This window comes from Hibiscus syriacus, unplaced genomic scaffold (assembly GCF_006381635.1).
Source record: "Hibiscus syriacus cultivar Baekdansim isolate YM2019G1 unplaced genomic scaffold, ASM638163v2 tig00112287_pilon, whole genome shotgun sequence".
NCBI lineage: Eukaryota > Viridiplantae > Streptophyta > Magnoliopsida > Malvales > Malvaceae > Hibiscus > Hibiscus syriacus.
In genome coordinates, this window is record NW_024063294.1 from 53,327 (window position 1) to 68,027 (window position 14,701).

The following is a 14,701-nucleotide window of genomic DNA, read 5'->3' on the forward strand; positions in this document are numbered from 1 at the left end:
TTAATCAGATATTTTGGTAGATCTCCCGGCGTCTTCAGGGTGTTGGATTGTTTGTGTTTTCTACGGTAGATTTGGGATCTCTCGACTGTAAAAACTCGACCCGATCTAAACATAACCTCTAAAAAAATCTAAACCTGAATTATTTTTAAATAATCCGACCCATATGACTAGGTCGGGTTGAGACCCCTTGGATTCGAGTCCCGTATCCATCCCTAGTGTAGAACTACTTATGGGTCAAACGGTTCGTATAGTTAGGGACGAATCTACGTGAGCCCCTCTCCAACTTCGATGATTTAATTGATTTTAGGTCATTGATATTTTTGAAATAATTACAATTAAGCTCTTGTCCCATCTCAAAATTACTGATTTAACTATATTTTAGTTTCCTTTCAGTTTTAATTTTTTTTTGATTTAATTACTCTTTAACACCCTTCAATTTTAAAATTAGTGAAATCAAACTATAACTCCTTAAATTTTAACCTCCTCATAGTTTAATCATGATTTCGTCCCTGTGTATAGCTCAATTGGTTTGATCAGTTTAAATTAGACTTTTTAGCATGTGAGCTAACTCGACCAGAATAAAATTTAATTGATTAAAATATATATTTTTATTAATCTAGAAATTGAAAATATAAGTTAATACAAAATATTAATTTATTCATGTTCATATTCAATTAAACAATGTGCATTGCACATGTAGTAAACTAATTTAATTACAAAATCATGTGAATATTAATATAAAATACCTTTAAAGTTTAATTATAAATAGTAAATCAAGCTGTCAAAATGAATCAACAAGTTATCAAATTGATAAATATCCAAACAACTTTTCTGTTTTGAAAATAAAATAAAATCACAAGAGAGTAAGAGAGTTTTTTTTATATAAATTAATCAGATTAATGAGTGGCTAAAACTTCTTTGAATAATTAATTCAGTTAGGGATGTGTCCTTTTAATTGAAAAAGTTTTTAATGCTTCATTAATATATGTTTCCCCCAATTTCTTTAGCCTTTAATTTGAGATGTGGATCACATATTTAACCAGTTTTTTTAAAAAAATTATATTTTGTACCTAATTTGAGTTATGGTATTGGCTATTTTAAGCATGAGAATTAGTAGTTGTTGAAAGCTTAAATTCATAATTAATGTTAATGTATGTATAGAACATGCACATGATTTTATGTTTGGAATGTAATTTTTTTAAATATATATTAGAGATTTAGAAGACATGAAATTACAAGATTTTAAAGACATAAAATTAAATCATTAATAAAAAATTAAAAAAATATATCTAAACTATTAAAATTACAAAATTATCGCATACATATCACACAAATGATTTTTTATTTATTTTAAATTTCATTATAGTAAAACATCATAAAATACATAATAGGCATAATGTCAAAAATATTCCTCATTGTTTATCAAAATGGTGCAAAAAGTTCCCTCCGTTGATGAAAACTATTAGATAAATGCTCCAAAATAAGAGTTTTTTTACCTAAAATGAAATGTTGAGGGCTAAAAAGCCCCATAAAAAGATTAAGAGACAAAGAAATTATTCTGTCAAATGTTATGAGCTTTTTTATCCTAAAATAAATTTATTTAAATAATTAAGATATAAAGATAACTTTATAATTTCAAATATTCAATAAAATAATTTTAAATCTCAATTAAAGGCTTTTTATACTATTAAGAAAGTGGATATATCGATAAATTGACATAATCATAATCAATGTGAATATATATAATTCAATTGGGATATGAAGAGTTTGTACGTATAATAAACAAATTGAGTTAATTGCATCATATGTCTTCAAAGTATGACCCTAATTTTAAATTAGCTCCTAAACTTTTCAATGATTCATTTTCATTCCTAGAATATGACTATCATTTTAAATTAATCCTCAAACTTTTGAACATATCAATTTCATCCACAAACTATGATATTCATTCTAAACTAGTCCTCAAACTTTTTTAAAAATTCCAATTTCATCCTAAAGTATATTATCACGCCCTTGGAGCCTTAAACTCAGGAACGTGCGGCCTTAGATGCTTCGGAACCACTCTTGGGCATTTTGCACCTAAGTCAGCTTGAAAAACACTAAGCTAGAAGGCTTAGTACAACACAGAAGCACAAAAGAACTTGGAAAGGAGATAACTCACACGAACAAGAGAGAGTTGGGTGAATGCTCTTTATATTCCACCAAATGAAATGAAAAGTGAAGTGAGTACAAATGAGGTGGGGAAGGCATCTATTTATAGTTGAATCCCCTTACAATGGACGACTAAGATCAATCTAAATCAATGGATGAGATAAGCCCTATTAATTACAAATCTTTGTATCTAAGGAAACTCTATCAATCACCATCTAATCAAATCCCCTATTTAAAGGGAAAACACCCAAACCACCATCTCATCACATCAATTAGTCTGATTCTTTCCTTGGATGGCTTATCACACTTGATATGGTCAGATTCCCCCACAATCTCTTCTGATTTATTGTTTCTTGTCATATCTACGCTACCTATGTGGACACAATCTGATAAGGTGTCACTTTCCTTGTTTGTACGGTCAGTGTGAACAGGCTCGAGCCCTTTTGCACTCTCCATGTTTTGGGCCAAGTCTGATGGACTAGTCACGCCCAACACCTTCTTGAGAACCTCTGTCCCGATCTCAAGCGCACATGTCTCGGCCTAATCTCTAGGGGCGTGACAACATGCATATACTAATCAGATCCCTTGTTAATAAAATTATTAGGCCAAGTTATATTATTATATGTTTGAAAAAAATTAGGTTAAACTAATTACATATTTGGATGAATTTGGGTATGAAATTGGAATATTCAAGAGCTTGAGGACTAATTTAAAAAGAGGGTCATAGTTTAGGGATAAAATTAGAATGTTTAAGAGTTTAAGGACTGATTTAAAATGAGAGTTATAGCTTGGGGGCATATGATGCAATTAACTCAAAATAATTCTTATTAATAACTAATTAAATTTTGATTTGATTTTTTTACGTAACATCAGTTAAACATGTAATTGTTTTTTGAAAAATATTTGGATAATTAATTTATTCTAAATCATTTTAATTCATTTAATGCTTAAATCATATTCCACTAAGTTTATTTAAATAATGTTTTCCTCATATTTTTAGTAAATACATAATCCATGTTTATATATATTTAAGGTGTTAAAAATTTACTTTGTTGGTTCACCAGAGGTTGGTTTAAGTGTTAAGCAATTTGATATTGCTTAAGCAGGTCTTGAGTATAAGTCCTTATGTATGCAGAAAATTCATTATATAAGATTCACTCACCAAATCCAGGTGTGCGACGCAGGTCAACCAAATTAGTCAAGGCAAAGATTTGAAACTAGGAGGTCAAAAAATTACTTTGTCTGCATTACACCTTGCTGCTATAATTTTTTCTCTTTTTCGTCAGCTGATGTTAATCTCATTTCTATTTTTTTTTCACTTTGCGACGGTAATAGTTTTGATACTGATTATCAATATTCATTATTTTTCTTTTCTTTTATTATATTATATCTTTATTTTTTTTCTTGTTTCTATTTTTTAACAACTCTGACTTTATAACATATTTTCCTCTACTATTTGGTATTTTTTCGGTCGGTTGACTGTTGTTTTCATTTATCACTTTTCTCAGGGTTAGACTTGATATTACCACGACTGATTAAGATGATGCTTATTTGTTATTCATGTTGATCTTGTTTTGAACCCTAGGGTTGAATTTGGATTACGCAACTTGCATTCATGGATACTTTTTTCATGTCGCTCAACTTTGATTTGCGATTTATCGGTGGTCTCTCAATAGTTTGATCTCATTTTATGACTCGTTTGTCGATGCAAGCAAATTTGTTCATATCTACCTTTTGTTCGAGTTTATTTGGTTATGTTTTTAATATTTTCCTGGTATGGTTCTTTTATGATCTTAAGTGGCTAGTTTCTTATGTTAATAATTATAAGAAAATATTCTTATTATGTATTTAGTTTACGATTGTGACTATAAATTTTTATTATATTTTGAGTGTTTTATATTTTTTTAATAAAATTAACAGATTTTATAAATAAAAAAAAAACAAATACATAATGCATCATTTATAAAAATATTATCTTTATTTTTCGTATAAATTCCTCATATTCCTATTAAATAGACTTAATTCATTTAAAATCATGTCAACGAATCAATATATTTAACTTCTAAGTTGTACCATTATTTTAATTGAGATTGGAATTATTTTTTATTATATTTGAATTAACAAAAAGTATATTTGTAACATCCCAAACTATGAGTTAGTGATTAAATTGTAAAATTTCATAATTTGGTGATTAAAGTGGAAAAGTTGAAAGGTTCATGATTTATTTGAAAGTATTTTCTGAAAGTTTTTAGTAATTATCAAAGGAATTAAAGGACAAAATAGTTATTTGGCAAGAAAGATATTTTTTTTCTATTTATATCAATGATTCACGTGGGGAGAGTAAGATGAAAACATTTCATCTTCTTCTTCTTTCATCTTCTTTCTCCCGTGAAGGCTCCAAGGCAAATGTGAGTTTTATATTTTGCTGATTATTTGTTGAATTAAAGGTTGTGTTTTGATCATTAGATGATAACTAAGCTTAAGGAAAGCTTAAGTTATCTTAAAATCAAAAGATAAAAGAGTTAGAGAAGATTAAAGATTTGGAGTTTTTGCGTGGAATCTTGAAATAGAGTTGATAAGTTGAATTTGAAGTTAAATTCGACTTGTCATCAGCTTAATTAAGAGATATGAAGTGATAGAATTGAAATTAGAACATGTTGAAAATTTGGTATGATTATTGATTTCTATATGGAGAATAGAATTTTGAGGTTTAAGATGAAATAGATGGATATAAATTAGTTTAAGTATGTATATTTGAGTTAAGAATAGAAAAGGGAATGAACCATGAAGAATTTAAGTTGATATAGTGAATTTTCGTGCATGAACAGTGATTTTCTGGGTTTGAACAAAAATTCCATATTGTGCAGGGGATACAGATTCCCCCTGGGGGGTATCGATTCCCCCTAAAGAAAATAAATATGGAATTTTGGGCTTAAGTTATTAACATCAAGTGTAATGTTTAGGCTTCTGATAATTGTTTTGAAATGATATATTTATGTAGATATTGAGCCTAAACAAGTTTTGGAATAATCAAAGGATTATGATCGAATCAAAGCAAGGCTAAGATTAGTGCAATTTAATTGTACTTGTGCTATCGAAAAACAGTGGCTTGCGATGAGCCAGTGACGGAGTTACTATAGTAAGAAGTGACTCCTAAAAATGTTATATGATTGATATGATTCTTATGAGTGCATTTTAGTTTATAGGATTATAAGGAATTGGACTTGTGATAAGTCTATTTCCAATAGTTATAGTGTATGGAGTATTGATTATAAGGATATAATGACATGAAAACATATGTATGCTTGATTATATGATGTTATACTGTATTATGTGAATTATATGATGTTAAGTGTATTTCTTTATGAAATAATATATGATGGGTATAAATGATAAGTATATGATGATATGAACAAAAAGTATTAATGATAATAATAGGATAATGAAGTGACCATCCAACTCAGTTGGTAGAGCACAAGGCTCTTAACCTTGGGGTCGTGGGATCGAGTCCCACGGAGGGCATTTCATAATTCGGAGGTCTCCTACGGAAGCTGCTTTCAACCTGGAGTTGGGGGCAGCCTACTATCTTACCTCCCCCTTACCCCATTACATATGGGAATGAGGGTCAACAAATTTTTTTAATAAGATAATGATAAGGAAGAAGATAATCATATATGCACATGTGTGGATTTGATATATGAATAGAAATATGATGGTATATGTGAATGTATGCCTTTTGTTTATATAAAATGGTATATAGTTATATATTTTATGTTTTATATGCCTCACTAAGTCATCGACTTAGCGTGTGATTGTTTTACACATAGGTTTTGAAAGCGAAAAGAGAAGTAAAGAGGAACAAGACATGTTATTTCTCCTTACCGAAGATCAGATCAGAAATGTAGTTGAATTACATGTATTTGGTTATATAGAATTTAGTTGGCATGTAATATAAAAGATTTGAATCCGATATGTTTTAATCAGTTTTGTAAAATCATATGATTGAATTTTATAATGTTTGGAATGTGTATATGTAAATGAAAATTTTATACGGATGAAACCTCATATTTTTATAAATTTATATGCATTTTACGGAAGTACTGTAGCAGGGTATCGATTCTCTGTAGCATGGGAATCGGTTCCCCTCTTTGAATCTGGAAAATTTTAACATTCAGGTACTATAGCAGGTAATGTTAATCACTGTTCATATCGTATTTTACTGTTCATAAATACGTTTTTGACTCGAAATTTTATACGAAACACAATTCAACAATATATGATCGTATTTTCTTAAAATGAGTTCAAATGTTTTGATATTTTACAAGAATATAGTTTTTAAAAGTCAATGTGATATCTTGGACTCGTATCCGGGTCGGGTACGGGTTGAGGTGTTACAGTTAATGGTATCAGAGCTACGGTTTAGCCGATTCTAGGCTAAAAACGAAGTCAAAAGTGTTTTTAAAAGTATACATGCCAACACAAAGTGAAAAATTTTCTGATCTGATTGTGTAAGGAGTATACTTTCTTGATAATAGAGTTAAAGTGTTATATTATATTAGATGTATGATCATAAGAGCTTCCAAAGTGAAATATAAGACAATAGACTGAAGGTAATAACATTCACCAGCCCTGGCCAGGCAGGGAGAAGAGCAAAAACCTTAGGGAGTGCTGTACAAGATTAGAGAATGTTTCATGATGTTGAACAATATTATAATGTGTTTTCAATTTTATACTTCTATAATTCATAGAATGAATGTATCGAAAAGAGTTAAGAGCACCCGATTTTAAGGGTGAATTTGAGGAAGGTTATGTTGTTATAGACCTTTGAGTTAAATGATATGAAGATAATGTTAGAAGGTTTTCATTTCTCCAAAGTGGAGAAGTTAAATTGAGAAGTTTCGTTATTATGTGGGCAAGTTAAAGTATGGTGGACAAATGTCACCATAAGAACGTTAAAAGATCAAGTGACATGGTTATTATTTGTAGAAGAGTTCAAAAATAAGTACATGGGTGATCAGTTCATAAAACAAATGAAGCTCGAATATATGAGCTTGAAGCAAGGGAATTACATGCATGTGTATGAAAGTAAGTTTAATAAGTTAAGCATATTTGTTACTGAGTTAATTCCGATTAAGAAAGATATGTAATTGGTTGTTTAGGGCTTGCGCCTTAAATTAAAAGAGTGTTAATGGTTTTGAATTTGTTCTCGTTTCAAGAAATGGTTAATCGCGTTAAAGCTCTAGAAAGAGCTAAGAATGAAATGATTGGAGAACAAAAATCACAGATGATTAAGAGAATTAATGCTTCATAGAGTTAAGCACTATTAAAGAAAGGTAGAGATTCTGGTTTTCAACTTTAAACCAGATATGAATTAGTTGTATTCTCCGCCAGAGAATAAAGCCAATCAGTTCAGGTGGATTGAAAATTATAGTATTAAAGGAACTTTATCGTTCTGAAATAGAATAGTTTCTTTACAACATGGACAAGATAAAGTGGAAGAGATTGATGTTAATTGGAGAATATTAAAAGACCAAGGAAGGGTTTAAGAATATGTATATCAGTGATCAGTTATAAGACAAAGGTAAATGGAATGGTTGAATTCGAACCAAAGGAATTGTATCATGGACGAGTGAGAATGAAAGTTTGATAAGTGAAGAAATATCGAATGAATTATTTTGACTGGAAAGAATATATATATATATATATATATATGTGGATAGTTTGATGAGTGTTTATGTTTTATTGAAAGAAATAAGTTGAATAATAAAGTAGTGTGATTGTGAATGTATTAAAGTTAAAGGATTTGTATATTTGACGGAAACTAAGAATTGATAGAAAAGTTAAAAAGGATAAAGAAGGAAAATTATAAATGATATGAAAGGGATGTAAAAGCATAAGGGAAAAGGTAAAGAAAGAATTAAAGTAATGAGGTGAAGTTTATGATAGCACGAAAGATTTATTGAAGATATGATATGTGAAAAGGAATATTAGAATTGTAAATAGTATTGTGTATAAGCAAGAGTGTGGACATGATAAGGGATTTGCATTATAGATGGAAAGAGTTAGCAATGACTAACAAAATTATATGATGGAAATGTATTGTAATTATAAGATATTGTTAGGTTATGATAACCAAATATGAAGTGGATTCGAATACAATGTATATTTTAATTATGTAATGTGATGTAGTGAAGGAGATAAGGATTTGAATGTTCAAGAGAAGATAAAGAGTAATAGAAAAGTTTGAGAATGAGTATGTCGGTGAATAATTTTTAAAATAAAGGAAGTTATAACATTTGATTTTGAAACAGAGGAATAATATTGTGTGTGAGTAAGATTATGAGTTTAAAAGTTGAGTAAGATACAACTGAGGAAAATTTCGATGGAAAAGAATATATATGATCAAGTTGATAAGGGTTATACCCTAGATTAAAAAGTTAAGGATTACGTTCAGAAAATTAAATGTGCAAATGAATAATGTTAGAGGATCTCCACTATCCTAAAGTGGAAAAGTTAGATGAAGTAATTTAGTTGCTATGCGGTTGAGTTAAAATATGTAAACAAATGTTATAATGGGAATAATAGAAGATGCAATTAGAAGAATATTGTTTCGGAAGAGCTTAAAGAAATAGTACATCAAGTGATTATTTTATAAGATAGAAGACGTTGAAATGTTTAGTGTGAGCAAAGAAAATTTCATGTTGCACGGGAATGAATAAGTAAGCTATTGCTGGTATAAATTCAATTGAAAGGATGTATATGATTGGATGATTAGGGCTTGTGCCCTAAATTGATATTGACTAGATGTAAGAGTAAATGTGATAGAGTAATAAGATTGGAAGAAAAGATAAAGTGAGTTAATCAAGTATAATATAGATCTGGATATAGTTATGTATTTTAATCATATAGATATGATGAAGGCAAGAGATGAATATTTACATGTTTTAAAGGGAGTTTTGAGGGAAAAATTACCAAGTACAAGAGATAGTAAAGAATGAGGTTCTATATAAGTGAAGATGCTTATTAAAGTTATAAAAATGTGGTGGAGATCGGTAATTAGAGATGAATATAAGTGAAATGAATAGAGTATGAAAACATTGGTGAAAGATATGATTTAGTTGTGGATAAGGGGATCTTGATTTTAGAAAGATAAAGTTTAAAGGATCATATATGATAAAGGTTATATGGAAGTGTAGATTATAAGTTCGATGGATAAGTAAGAAAAATGTGCAAGGTAATATGAAAGATTGTTTGATTCCGTAAAGTATATGTTTAATCATAATTGAAGAAGATGTAAGGTTATGTTCTTGGTCAAACGATAATGGAATAAAAGTTTGGTTATTGTTGCATGGTAATTAAAAATTTATAAGGAATTTGATTGATTTATGATGTTAAGTGATGAAAATGAATGTTAGTGTCTACGTGATAAGTGACATTATATGAATTTTAGAAAGATCAAAGGAAAATGCAGAATCACATGAGATAAAATAAAGAAATGGATGAGGTTACTGTTTATATGATAAACGATTGTAGATGAAGGAATAAGGGAAAAAGTTAGTTGAAGAACTAAAACAATGAAAGATTAAATAAAGGAAACAACATGAGAGTATTAAAAGATATGTTCTTATCAAAGTGTGCCATGAAAATTTGAGGAAGAATTTTCTTAAAATGATGGGAGATTTGTAACATCCCAAACTATGAGTTAGTGATTAAATTATAAAATTTCAGAATTTTGTGATTAAAGTGGAAAAGTTGAAAGGTTCAATGATTTATTTGAAAGTATTTCTTGAAAGTTTTTAGTAATTATCAAAGGAATTAAAGGGCAAAATAGTCATTTAGCAAGAAAGATATTTTTTTCTATTTATATCAATGATTCACGTGGGGAGAGTAAGATGAAAACATTTCATCTTCTTCTTCTTTCATCTTCTTCCTCCCGTGAAGGCTCCAAGGAAAAGGTGAGTTTTATATTTTGTTGATTAATTGTTGAATTAAAGGTTGGGTTTTGATCATTAGATGATAACTAAGCTTAAGGAAAGCTTAAGTTATCTTAAAATCAAAAGATAAAGGAGTTAGAGAAGATTAAAGATTTGGAGTTTTTTAGTGAAATCTTGAAATAGAGTTGATAAGTTGAATTTGAAGTTAAATTCGACTTGTCATCAACTTAATTAAGAGATATGAAGTGATAGAATTGAAATTAGAACATGTTGAAAAGTTGGTACGATTATTGATTTCTATATGGATAATAGAATTTTGAGGTTTAAGATGAAATGGATGGATATAAATTAGTTTAAGTATATATATTTGAGTTAAGAATGGAAAAGGGAATGAACCATGAAGAATTTAAGTTGATATAGTGAATTTTCGTGCATGAACAGTGATTTTCTGGTTTTCTGGGTTTGAACGAAAATTCCAGATTGTGCAGGGGGTACAGATTCCCCCCTGGGGGGTATCAATTCCCCCTAAAGAAAAAAATATAGAATTTTGGGCTTAAGTTATTAACATCAATTTTAAGGTTTAGGCTTCTGATAATTGTTTTGAAATGTTATATTTATGTAGATATTGATTATAAACAAGTTCTGGAATAATCAAAGGATTAGGATCGAATCAAAGCAATGCTAAGGTGAGTGCAATTTAATTGTACTTATGCTATCGAAAAACATTGGCTTGCGATGAGCCAGTGACGGAGTTACTATGGTTAGAAGTGACTCCTAAAAATGTTATATGATTCTTATGAGTGCATTTTAGTTTATAGGATTATAAGGAATTGAACTTGTGATAAGTCTATTTCCAATAGTTATAGTGTATGGAGTATTGATTATAAGGATATAGAGAATGAAATGAATGACATGAAAATATATGTATGCTTGATTATATGAGTGGATATGTTCTTGTAAATGTTGTGTGGCTTATGTAAATAAACATAAAGGTGAATGATATAATAAGAAGCTATGTGATAAGAAGATACATGTTTATATCATATAAAAGTGTATATGTGAAATAACATATGATAGATGATAAAACGTGAGCCTATATGAATATGTGATATGAATGTGATGTATGTGAAGCATATGAGAACAAGATATGACAATGATTTACATGTTATATGAACACAAGAAAAGTGTTGTAAGCTAAGTGAAATATGATTATGAAATCATATGAAAAGTGAAATTTACATGTGAATATGTGAAATGATATAAATGATAATGCCCATGTTATGTGATATGAGAGCTAGTGGTATAGTTGGCATGCCAAGAGTCGAGGGATAGGGGTAGGAATAGGCCAGGCCGGCCTACGGCCTGGCCTACATAAAGCCTGGCCTGGCCTGGCCTATTTAATAAAAAGATTAGGCTCGGGTTTTTTAAAAGCCTGTTAAACTAAATAGCCCGAGCTTAGGCTTATTAAAAAGTTTTATAAGCCTGATATGCCGACCTATATAGATATATATACTGTACACACCAATTTTTTACCCAAAAAATATATTACAGAAATTATTTTAAAATGTCGAAAGGCCATACCCTACTGCCCAAGCACCACCCACGAGCAGACAAAGATTCAACTCCCTATGCAGCTACCCATGCTCTCACGTGAAGAACACTGCATTGGTATTGCCAATTCCCACATGCTTATAAGGTTGTAATATATTATAAGCCTAGAAAGCTAGTATATACAACAACTAATATATATATTATAAGCCACCCATGTCCCACCCCAGCAGTTAATATATATTGTACGTAACTTTTTACCTAGAGTCGAGCTTCCATATAGAAAACATGGTGGGGCATATACAACACCGAAAATGTAGAAAGCTCTCATACTTTCTCGTTCGCAATATAAAAATCAGTGGAAGAGAGATTGGATATCATTTGCAGACAGGCTTTGAAACAGGCTATCAGGCTAAGCCAGGCTTTTAAAAAGGCCAGGCCGAGCCAAAATAAAAGCCTTTGATAGGCTATAGGCCAGGCTCAGGCCTAAAAAATTCATTGTAGGCCAGGCTCGGACCTATTAAAGTCTGGCCTATTCCCACCCCTATCGAGGGATATACAGTGGTCATTCAGGACAAATATTCAGTGCCCATAGTGGGAATTTATACGAGTTGTGGTGACAACATTAGTGCACAACCTCAATGTACTCACATACCTTCAGTTCTCAACAGTGTACATGGGCTAATAAAAAAATTAAATAAATATACCGAATATGATATGTATATGTGATTTGTTACATGGAATAAATTACAGGATTCATGTATTGGTTATATGAAACGATATATGTTTTTAGTTATATGAACTGTATTACGTGAATTATATGATGTTAAGTGTATTTCTTTATGAAATGATATATGATGGGTATAAATGATAAGTATATGATGATATGAACAAAAAGTATTAATGATAATAATAGGATAATGATAAGAAGAAAATAATCATATATGCACATGTGTGGATTTGATATATGAATAGAAATATGATGGTATATGTGTATGTATGCCTTTTGTTTATATGAAATGGTATATAGTTATATTATATGTTTTATATGACTCACTAAGTCATCGATTTAGCATGTGATTGTTTCACACGTAGGTTTTGAAAGCGAAAAGAGAAGTAAAGAGGAACAAGACATGTCAGTTCTCCTTATCGAAGATCAGATCAGAAATGTAGTTGAATTACATGTATTTGGTTATATAGAATTTAGTTGGCATGTAATATAAAGATTTGAATCCGATATGTTTTAATCGGTTTTGTAAAATCATATGATTGAATTTTATAATGTTTGGAATGTGTATATGTAAATATAAATTTTATACGGATGAAACCTTAGATTTTTATAAATTTATACGCATTTTACGGAAGTACTGTAGCGGTATTGTAGCAGGGTATCGATTCCCTGTAGCAGGAGAATCGGTTCCCCTCTTTGAATCTGGAAAATTTTAACATCCAAGTACTGTTCATCAATGTTCATCACTGTTCATACGGTACTGTTCATATTGTATTTTACTGTTCATAAATATGTTTTTGACTCGGAAATTTATATGAAACACAATTCAACAATATATGATCGTATTTTCTTAAAATGAGTTCAAATGTTTTGATATTTTGCAAGAAATCGTTTTTAAAAGTCAATGTGACATCTCGGACTCGTATCCGGGTCGGGTACGAGTTGGGGTGTTACAATATTCTAATTATTTAAATAATTTTATTTAAAAAATTTAATATATATTTTACATTAATTCATATATTTAAAGATTGAAGATTAATTTATAAAGTTTTAAATGGTTTAGGTGATTATAAGATAGTAACTGTTCAAAATTTTCTTTAGTTATTGACAATACACATACACATTGTGGAAGCATATACTTAAACTCATAACCTTTAGAGATAACAACACTCACTTTAATCACTTAATAGATTTGGTTAATTCATAATCGAAGTTATAATTTGAAGATGTTTAACATAATTAACACTTCATGTGCATAACATAATATTTTATCTAATCCAATTCATTTGACCTCTTATTTGATCATTTTTTAAAAAATCAATCCCTTATATAAGCAATCTCTAAAGACACAATATCAACATTTAATCATTCTATTATACATGTATTTTGATAAAATATCCAATGTGATACTTGTACTTTGATAAAATATTGAATATGGTACTTCAACTATCAATTTGTGCATTATTATAGTACATTTACATTATCATGGATTGATTTGACAGTTATTAATAATATTAACCCAAGTGCTATAATGATATACAAAATGATAGTTCAAATACGGTACCTAATAATGATATTAATCCAAATACCATAATAACAGATAGAATGATAGTTCAGATACCATATTGGACTGTTAGACAAAGTATAGGAACCACATCGAACATTTTAAGATATATACAAGTACTACATCAGATACAAGAATCATATTATACATTCCGTCAAAGGATAATTACCACATTATACATTTTAAAAGTACAAATGTCTCATTGAATACTATTATTAAAGTACAGGTATCAAATATGATTTATCCCAAAAATTAATCTCAACTTAATTTTCATTTATGATATTTATTAAATATTTATAAATGACTAGGTATGTAAATAAAATGTCACATGCTCAAGAAAGGAGTAATAGAGTTCTATATATATATATATTAATAGAAAAAAATTAATTTCAAAAGATATAGAGAACTAAAGTTTGTTGAATTATAATAAAGGGATTATAAATAAAAGCATAAAAGATATGGACCTTCTATCAAATTTGACCTATTTTGGACTACAATAAAGTGGGTTGAGAGTGAGTTTAAGAGTATGTATTATCTTAACAACTTTGCTAGTGGAGTCTACTAAGGATCATAAATGTGATAGTTTATTATATATTAACCCTAAAATTATCATACATGTTTATATAATATGAGGCCATGCATGCATGCATGTGTTGCAATTAACACAATAGTTAGGTCAAATAACTCATCTCTAATGACAATTAGCAACAAATATTGCTACTCAAAATCTTCTTAATTTTGCTCTATATAAACCCAATCTACCTTCTTCTCCAT